Genomic DNA, 10753 nt, shown 5'->3' on the forward strand with positions numbered 1-10753 from the left:
CGATGTTTCTAACTCTCTATCTCTCTCCCTTCCTCTCTGTAAAAAATCAATAAAATATATTTAAAAAAAAAAATATATCAGATCTTCAGAATCCCAGAACAATGTTCAGACATCTCCCCTGAGTTCTAAATTCACATTTTCACTTATCTAATTAACACCACCACTTAGACATTTAAATAGCAACATCTCAAACTTAATGTGGCCAAATAAAATTTTTTATATTTCCTCCCTCCCCCTCCAAATTTCTTCCCTGGTCATTCCTGTTTCAGCAAGAGATACCATCAACCATGCTGTTGCCAATTATCAAATCAGAGCAAAACAAATCCAAAAAACCTGAAAGTTGAACTTAATTATTTTCTTTCTCTTACATCCATGTCCAATCCACCAGCAAGTCCTGTAGACTCTACTTTAAAACACATTCTAGCCCTGCCAGTTTGGCTAGGTGGATAGAGTGTCGGCCTGCGGACTCAAGGGTCCCAGGTTTGATTCTGGTCAAGGGCATGTACCTTGTTGCGGGCACATCCCCAGTGGGGAGTATGCAGGAGGCAGCTGATCGATGTTTCTCTCTCATTGATGTTTCTAACTTTCTATCCATCTCCCTTCCTCTCTGTAAAAATTAAATAAAATATATTTTTTTAAAAAAACACATTCTAAATTCATCTACCCCCACTCCCAACTATAACACTATCATTTCTCATCTGGACTGCTGCAAAAGTCTAATTGCTCTCCTTGAATGCCCCCCAATCCAATTCCTGAAAACAGCCAGAAAGATCATTTTTAAAATGCAAATCTGCTCACTTTTATTTTTAAAGCCTTCCAAAATCTTTTATTGTACAATCAATAAAATTCAACATGTTTAGCAGCATCTACAAGTCCTTACAGATCTGACTCTGCCAAACTTCCTAACCTCAAATGGTACTACTTTTCACCTGCTTGCTATAATTCAGTCACATTGGCCTTCTTTTTGGTCCCAACACATGCTTAGCTCACTAGCACCAACTGGAACTTGCTTCTCCCTCTACCTGACACGTCTGCTTCCAAATCTTCATACTAGCTAAAGTGTTAGGTCTTCATTATTCAGGTCTTGGTTCAAATATCACCTCCTAGGAGGCATTTCATAACCACCCTACTTAAAGTAACAGCCTCTTTATCACATAATCCTCAGAGCACTTACAACCATTTGGAGTTATCTTGTTTGTCACTTATTTGTTATCTACTCTGACGCTCCATTAGAAAATAACTTCAGTCCTAGCCGGTTTGGCTCAGTGGATAGAGGGACAAACTTCGGACCAAAGGGTCCCGGGTTCAACAGGTCAAGGGCACGTACCTCGGTTGCAGGATCCTCCCTGGTCCAGGCCCTAGTCAGGGCAACATGCAGGAGGCAACCAATCAAAATGTGTTTCTCTCACATCGATATTCCTCTCTGTCTTTCCTTCTTTCTCTAAGAAATCAATAGAAAAATATCCTCAGGTGAGGATTGAAAAAAAGAAAAAGGAAGTAACTTCACAAGAGCACGGATCTTGAAGCATAGATTGTCTCTTTATCCATATATGAATTCCCAAGACCAAATAAAATGTCTGGCATAATTAAATGCTCGATAAACACATAATTAATTTTGAAAATAGTGAATCCATATTATAGACTACACCAGCAATAGAGATCACAGAGTCACATCACCAGGGTCAAATCCCAACTCCAATTACAAGCTATGTAACCCTGAATAAACTACTTAGCTGTGCCTCAGTTTTTCCTCATCTAGAAAGTAAAGATAATAATAGTATTAAAATAGAATTAAAAGAGCTAATGCATGTAAAATGCTCAGCATACTGCCCTAGACCATGGCAAGCACTAAAAAATTAGCTATGTCCTAGCCCAGTGGTTGCCAAACCGCGGCTCTCAAGCCACATGCAGCTCTTTGGCCCCTAGAATGTGGCTCTTCCACAAAATACCACGTGCGGACACGCACGTACAGTGCAATTGAAACTTCCTGGCCCATGCACAGAAGTCGGTTTTCGGCCTGGGCGAGTCTATTTTGAAGAAGTGGCGTTAGAAAAAGTAGGGGGTGTCAGTCGGTGGGGCAACAGGCCACGGGATACACAGCACAGGGGAGGTACATTGTTTTGAGGTACGTTCGCTGAGGTCGACCCCTTCCAACTCTCCCATCCACACTTGTCTATCTATACAAGGCGAGTGTGGATGGGAGAGTTGGAAGGGGTCGACCTCAGAGAACATACTTCAATCAGATTGAGGACGTTTTTTAGCAAAGGCCAGCTTAGGAGTACCCTAATTAAGTTAATAACAATGTACCTACCTATATAGTTTAAGTTTAAAAAATTTGGCTCTCGAAAGAAATTTCAATTATTGTACTGTTGATATTTGGCTCTTTTGACTAATGAGTTTGCCAACCACTGATCTAGCCCGGTTTTGCTCAGTGGTTGGAGTATCGGCCCTTATGGACTGAAGGATCCATTCTGGTCAAGGGCAGTACTTCAGTTGCAGGCTCCATCCAGTCCTGGCCCCGGAGCTTGTGCAGGAAGCAACCAATTAATGTGTATCTCTCACTTTGACGTTTCTCTCTGTCTCTCCCCCTACCTTCCACTCTCTCTAAAAAAAAAAAAAAAAAAAAACACCAATGGGAAAAATATCCTTGGGTGAGGATTAACCAAAAAGAAAAGTTAGCTATTATTGTTACCATTTTAATAAAAGGAGAAAAGGTTGTTTCTGCAAGGCCCTAAGTAACAGACTCAAGAAGAGGTTAGGCTCAATCATATGGGCAGTGGGGAGTCAAAAATCACTGGAGGCCTCTTAGGCAACAGAGGCATTCAGTTATTGAGAACACCCTACTGGAAGGGGGAAGGGCAGAGAGAACACAAACCTCAGCAGAGCTTAAGCACTCTGCCTCTGCTCTCTGTTTCCCCTTTCCGCACTGTTTCTCTCTAGTTGCCCAGGGCTAAAAGCCCCATGGCCATTAACTCTGCATCCCCTTGGGAAAGTTGCACTTTAGAGGGAACTAATGAGTTTATGTTTACCTACAGATTTTCCTCTGAGGAGCAAAGAGATAAAGGATGTCCAGAAGGGAAAACAGCCAGGCTCATGGCTGAGTGGTTGAGCTAATCAATGATTCCCTCTCATCATTGATGTTTCTCTCTCTCTCTCTCTCTCTCTCTCTCTCTCTCTCTCTCTCTCTCTCTCTCTCCCCCTTCCTCTCTGAAATCAATAAAAATATATTTTTCAAAAACTATTATTAAGAAATACCTTTCCCAACCCTCAAGAAATAAAGGAATCCACACATGTTTAAAAAAAGAAAAAGAAAGGAAAACACAGCCTTGGCCAGTGTTGGTAAGTGGTTAGAGCGTTGGCCTGGAAACCTAAGGGTAGTGGATTCAATTCCCAGTCAAGGGCACACACCTGGGTTGCAGGTTCAATCCCCCCATGCGGGAGGCAACCAATCGATGTGTCTCTCTCACATTGACGTTTCTCTCTCTCCTCCATCTTCTTTCTCCCACTCTCTCTAAAAAAATTAATGGAAAATATATCCTCAGGTGAAGATTAACAAAACAACAAGGGAAAAGACAAATAAAATGGAGATGAAGAATGACACCAAATGGATGATCTTGGATTGGCTTTCATGGGATAAACTTGTAAGCTCTCAGGCCAAATAGCCCCAGGTGGACTGAACCTACACTCCTCTGCAAGCACTTGTGCCTCTCCTTGGGTCAAAGATGTAAAGAAGCAGGATCTGGGAAAAGGAACAGAGGACTAAGACACTGAAGCTACAGAAATAATAATTCTAGCCCAATTTGAAGAATTTTGCAACAGAGGTATTCAAAGAGGGAACAGACTTACTGTATAGAATGATAAGCTCTCTATCATTAGAGGTGTTTGACTGAGTGATCACTTGCTGGGGATGTTCAACATGGGTGGATGAGATGGACTAGATTTTTTAAGATTCAAGCTTAATAAACATTTGAATATCTACTCTCTATGTTAGCTACTGTGAGAGGTTAGGTACTGAGAACACAGAGATGGAGAATGATACCATTATGTCCCCTCAAGGAGTTCACTGACTGACTAATGGGGGAGACAAACAATGCAACATGGTAAGTGCTGATAGAAATCTATATAGGGAGCTACGGCGGCAGAAAGCAGGGCCTCAAGATCCTGTGCCTACAACTCACTGGTAAGAAGCAATATGGCATTAACTAAAAATGAAAACACTTCATACGCGGCTTATAAGCAAATATTTGTCAGGCACTATTGTGTTATACCAGAACAGACAGTGGGTATGTCAGTTAGCCTTTGTGGTTTAGTCAACACTTCCTTAATCTTTAGCAGAATCCATACCTACAAACATTCTCATTTATTCAATAAATATATTGGTGTCTACTATGTGCCAAGAACTGAGGAATGTACAGAGATGAAAAAGATAGTCCCTGCACTCAAGGAGTTAGAACATTTGTCTTCATCTTTTCTTCCTCTCTCTCTCTCTCCAACACCACTTTATTGATCAGATGGCACCTATTTCCTTCTGGAAGTAGATCAGTTATTAAGTCATAAGGTTAATTTAAAAAGTGACTTAAAAAGCAAGAGTGAGCTGAGGATGGGAAGTGTAATAGGAAACCAAACAGGAAAGACTGTCTGTACACAGGTGTGTGCCAGAGTATGAGATTCTAATCACATAAGAAGTCAAGGTTATAGTCCTGGCCCAATGGGTTCAGTTCGTTCAAGCTTTGTCCCATACACCAAAAGGTTGCAAGTTTGATCCCTGTTTGGGGCCCATATGGAAGGCAACCAATCAATGTTTCTCTCTCTCTCCCCATTCCTCTTTCTAAAATTAATAAAAACATAACCTTGGGTGAGGATTTTTTTTTAAAGTCAAAGGTTATGGAATTCCAGGTCATATGTAGGCCTTTTTGTCTAGAACTTTCCTATCACCATTTTTCTTCTCTCATCCAATATTATTAGCACAGATTGTTAACAATAATTATACCTTCATTTTTCCAGTCATTCACTAGTATTTACTGAGTACCTGAGAGGAATTGTAGGAAACACAAGGCAGAGTTAGACACTAGAATCCAGGACTTTCAAAGCTGTCCTCTAGAAGGTCATCTAATCCAAACCTATTATTTTACAGATGAAGAACTGAGGTACAGGGAGATTGGAATCCTTCATGAGTTTGTATCTTCACACATTTACTGAATCATACCCTATGCCAAGAACAAGGAATATAAGTATGGATAGGACTTTCAAAGAGAATCTAGTCTTAAGGGAGAAACAGACAGCATGACCCCAGTCAAATCACCTCTGTAAGTGAAGTCCCACACTTACACAAAATGTCTAGTGGACAATATGGAAAGGATAAAGCAAGTCATACTGCCCAGAGTGTTTAAGAGCACAGGTGCTAGAGTCGTCTTGGATTTAAACCCCAGCTCTGTCACATGGTTGTATGATATTAAACAAGTTAAATATTCTATGCCTGTTTCCACATCTGTAGAATGGGGATAATCATAATAGTACCTGTCTTGTAAGGTTGTGGTATTAATATGCATATAACACACTTATGCACAGACCTGCTACTCCTAGTCTAGAACCTAGGTCTACTGTTTACTACTCTAGTTTTCCCCCCCACTACACCATGCTACTACTCATTTTACATGCCTTTTAAAAATTCAAAAATAAATGGTAAGATAACCAAGATTAAATTTCAGTCACACATGCCTCAATCCCTCAATAAGATTTTGGCTTTCACAGATAATCCCTAGAGAAGAAAACCCCTGGAAACAAAGAACATGTATCAAATGTCTAGAGGGAGAGACCCACAAGAGAAAAAACAAAAAAACAAAACAGTGATTACTACTTAAAGAAGCAAGGATGGGAATTTCCACAGCCTGCCTGCTGGGGTTTACCAATCTAGCAGGGAAGAGGAGATATGCATAGATTGCCATTTTCTCCTTGATGTACCCACTGTCACAGCACAATTTTGTACTTATTTATCTACCTATGCTAGTCTGTGAACTCCTCATCCATCTTGGTATTATTAAGCATAGCACAGTGCCTGGCACACAGCAGGTACTTGAGAAAAGTGTGATAAATTAATAAATGAACACACACAAAAAAGATAAAAAGCAGGGAAAGAAATCAGTATAGATCAGAATAGTTCTAGAAGCTGAGAGAGCCTTGGGCTAGAACAGCCGTGGGCAAACTACGGCCCACTGGCCGGATCCAGCCCGAAAAAAAAAAAGACCGTACCCTTTTATGTAATGATGTTTACTTTGAATTTATATTAGTTCACACAAACACTCCATCCATGCTTTTGTTCCGGCCCTCTGGTCCAGTTTAAGAACCCATTGTGGCCCTCGAGTCAAAAAGTTTGCCCACCCCTGGTCTAGAACCTTAAAGTACAGGTGGGATTTGGAAGGGCATAGAGGGAAAGAAAAGTCATTCCAGCAGACAGGACAGCACTAACAAAGACCTGGCGGTAATCAGAAAGAGCTGTAAACATGATTTAGTCCAACAGTTCATTTCAAATAGGAATGCTGTAAGCATTCAATCAAAAAGCATGTATTACTGAGCAGAGGAACTGGTGTATCACAAACATTTGCTAAATGGTACCTATTACTATTACTACTCAAAAATAATAATTATCAAACACTTGTCAGGTGACTGATGTATGCCAGGCACCATGGTGAGTGAAGAGACTACAACAATGAGCAAGATAGACTTGGACTCTGCTTTCTGTCATGTAGCTCAAGTCTAGTGGGTGAGACAGACAATTAAAATCATGCTCGGGCCCTAACTGGTTTGGCTCAGTGGATAGAGCGTCGGCCTGTGGACTGAAAGGTCCCAGGTTTGGTTCCAGTCAAGGGCATGTACCTTGGTTGCAGGCACGTCCCCAGTAGGGGGTGTACAGGAGGCAGCTGATTGATGTTTCTCTTTCATCGATGTTTCTAACTCTCTCCCTTCCTCTCTGTAAAAAATCAATAAAATATATTTTTAAAAAAAATGAAATAAAATCATGCTTGGTAGGGCTAGGCTAGGGGAAGTAGAGGGGGTCTGAGGGAACATAAAGTAGGCTCACCTAATCAGCAGGCAGTAAGAGAAAGCTCCCTTAGACACCCTTGGCATTCTGAGTCCCATAAAGGACCATAAGGTTTCAAAGATTGTATTTGAATAAAGGGTTTCATGACTAAATAAAGGTCTAAAAACCACCAATCTAGCCCAATCTCCTTTTTTAAAAAAAAATATATTTATTGATTGATTTCAGAGAGGAAGAGAGGAGAGATAGAAACATCAATGATGAGAGAGAATCATTGATCGGCTGCCTCCTACACACACACACACACACACACACACGCACGCACGCACGCACGCACGCACGCGCACACACACACACACCCTGCCCCCTGCCACTGGGGATTGAGCCGCAACCCAGGCATGTGCCCTTGGCTGGAATCGGACCTGGGACCCTTCAGTCCGAAGGCTGACGCTCTATCCACTGAGCCAAGCCGGCTAGGGCCCAATCTCCTCTTTTAGCAAGAATAAAGCAGGGCCCAGGAGAGATAAATTACTTGAGGCAATAATACCTTAAGTTAGTTATAAGCTGGGCTACTTGCATATCACATCATATTGGCAAATGAACAAGCACTGGGAGTGGACACATCCAGAATTCGCAGGCACTGGTCAGGTGGATGGGCTGGCCCTGACTGGATGTTGAAGTGCTTTTCTACCTTAGCTTCCAAGCCAGCTCTCTCTGTGCCAAGATGATGCCTCCAATTCCTTTCAGGAGTTGGCCAGCTACCCCTTCCAGGAGGAACTCACTGGCTCCAAGAGTAGGTCTGCTTCTGGACCTCCCAGCCATTACCCGGGCTTTATCCTATTAACACGCTCAAGTTGAGAGAAAGAATTGAGCTTTGCCACTCATCACAGCCTGTTTAATACCTGAGCTGGCTAGACCCATTTCTCATCTCCCTAACCACCACTGGGCTAATCACTCCTCATGACCAGGGGTTCAACAGAATCAGATTATCCGTAAATTAAAGGACCTGTATAGAAAACCAATATTACTTTTGTTAGCCTCCACTTGAGCCTCTCAGGAATGAAATGCTGCTTCATGTTTTGATGATAGGACTTTTGTATATAAAAACAGAAGCAGTTTTACTTTAGTAAGATGAGTCTGCAGTTTAGTTTTTTAAACTGAGGGAAAACACTTTGGAATCTATAAAAATGGGCTTAAAGCTTATACCACTTAGTAGCTGCAAGACAACTGGTGTATCTCAAATATTCTGAATCTCAACTTCCTTGATCATAAACAGGGATACTAATATAACTTACCTCACAAAAGTGAGACTCAAAATGCTCTTCTAAATAAGTCACTTACCAAATATACTATATCAATTTTCACATATAATTGAGACCATACAGTTTTAAATTACCTACCCCCAGAGCACAATCATGGAGAAAGAAATGGAATCAAGGTGCTCAGTGTCTCATGGGCTAAGTTCAGTATAGCACTGGCAGACCTGAGTTGGCATCTGCACTTCCCCACTCACAAACTGGAATTTTAGGAAAGTTACTCACCCTCTCTAGCCTCAGTCTTCTCACTTATAAAGTATGGTTAACACCATCTAACTCACAGGGCTACTGTTCATAATAAATGAGATAATGAAAGTAAAGGGCTTTAAACAGGAGCTGGTTTATGGTAAGGCCTCAACAAGCAATAACCTTTTTTATTGGTAGCTCTTTTCTTAAGCCCTCTTTTCTATCCACCTCTCTAAAACAGGAGAAGCAGTTAGCAAAGCCCAGATTACCTCAACTATTAGAGAAAGTAATAATGAAAAAAAGAAGAGGAAAGGATTGTGAATGAACTGATGACTGCTGTTCCAGACTATTTATCATACTAAGGGCACCTGATACTGAAAAAACATGGGTACTACATTCTAAAGAACAAACCACAGCATGCGCAATCTTTCCAAAGGAGTGACAGAGTACCAACGGAATTTTTGCTAGGCTATCCATTACTCTTTTATAGTCCCTAACAAGCAGAAAGTGCTAAAGGAAGGCAACTCTGATGCCACATGCAAATCATTGCTTTTCTGTAAACATATCTCTATCATAAAGATTCCCCGTAGCTCACTCAAGTGCTTGTCTCTTGTGCCCACTACCTGGTAAATTTGTTACACACTTCCATTATAGCAATTACCTTGTATTGTAAGGAGCTATTTGCATGTCTCTTCTCTACACTGTAAGTTGATAAAGATCCTGGCTTACTCATCTGTGACTTCCCAGTGCATAACACAGTGGTTCTCAACCCTGGCTGCACACATTAGAATCACCTGGGAATCTTTTTAAAATCCTGATTTCTGGGCCTCATCCTCCGGAAATTCTGTTTCTTTGTTATGGGGTGAGACCACAACATTAGTAACGAAGAAACAGAATTTCCGGAGGATGGGGCCCAGAAATCAGGATTTTAAAGATTCCCAGGTGATTCTAATGTGCAGCAAAGGTTGAGAACCACTGGCTTAACAGATCCCCATAATTACTAATTGAAGGATGGGTTTCACCTTCTTTCACTAGTTAAGGCTGTTAAGAAATAACGGGGGAGACATTAGTAGAAATTCGCACACAAACTAAGGTTCCCCCAGACGAGACCCCTGTTTTGGAGGGACTTTGTTTGGAGCTTGAAGGGAAGACTGACTGTTCCTGCTCCTCAGAGTTACTTTCTTAAAAACACAAAGAAAAGGACAGAATCAGTCCCTCCAGAATTTCCAGACAACAAATTATATTCTTTCTTAGTAACAGGTAACAGAAGTTTGTGAGATGAATGCCTGTGGTTACACATAAAATTGACCTCTGGACATGACACTCTGGAAGTATATTACGCCACTAGAAGCTCTTAAGTTCTAAAAACAAATAGGGAAGAAAAGTTAAGAAGCAAAGATAAAAAATGTCTCACGTCAAAAACCCTGATATGTGTAACTGAAATCAGGCTCCCTCAAAGGAGAGCCCACGACTAACAAACCGTATGTAATAACCGTATGTAATACAGTATTTACCTTTTTCAAAGCACTTTCAAATATATCTGCGAACTGCAGCCAACTGTAATCACAGAAACTTAAGGCTGGAACAGGCCTTGGAGGTCATTCCACAACCAAGTGGTATCCAAGCACCTTTGGTCTCTAGCGATTGGGAAGTATGGTACTAAAACCTGCTTTAAAAAACAACTCCTGACCACCTGTCCGTTTGTTCAGCCTCCACCCCCAACCTTGGTGATCCCCAAGCAGAGAAGCCAAAACCTTCAAGTCATCCTGCCCCCAAGCAACAGTCTGCTTCTCAAGTCCACTTCCACTCCCTTTCTCTGGGCCTCATCCTCAATCCTCCCCACCAGCCCCACCACCCAAAACGTGGCTGGGGCCTCCAAGATCCTGATCCCCCAGACATTCCACTGGTTCCATTCCTGACCGTCAGTTCCCTCCCTCCTATTCCTCGGTGCTGTTCATATGCTGTCAGGTGCAAGACGACAAGCACTCCTAGCTATGAATGCATCTCGGGCCTCAGAACCTCCTCCCTTTCCTTTCTCACCTTCTCTCTCTGCTTCTTAGCACTGTCCCTTCATTCCCTTCAAACTCAGTATCTCCTTCCTCCTCGTGATGCCCTCAAGGGCCACTGGGAATTGAAGACAGCAGGTGTTGAGTGTCTATTAGCTATGTAAGAGACCCTCACGGTCACAGCGCTCGCCCTCAAAGAACTCACAAGT

This window comes from Myotis myotis, unplaced genomic scaffold (genome assembly GCF_014108235.1).
Source record: "Myotis myotis isolate mMyoMyo1 unplaced genomic scaffold, mMyoMyo1.p scaffold_m19_p_10, whole genome shotgun sequence".
Taxonomy (NCBI): Eukaryota; Metazoa; Chordata; class Mammalia; order Chiroptera; family Vespertilionidae; genus Myotis; species Myotis myotis.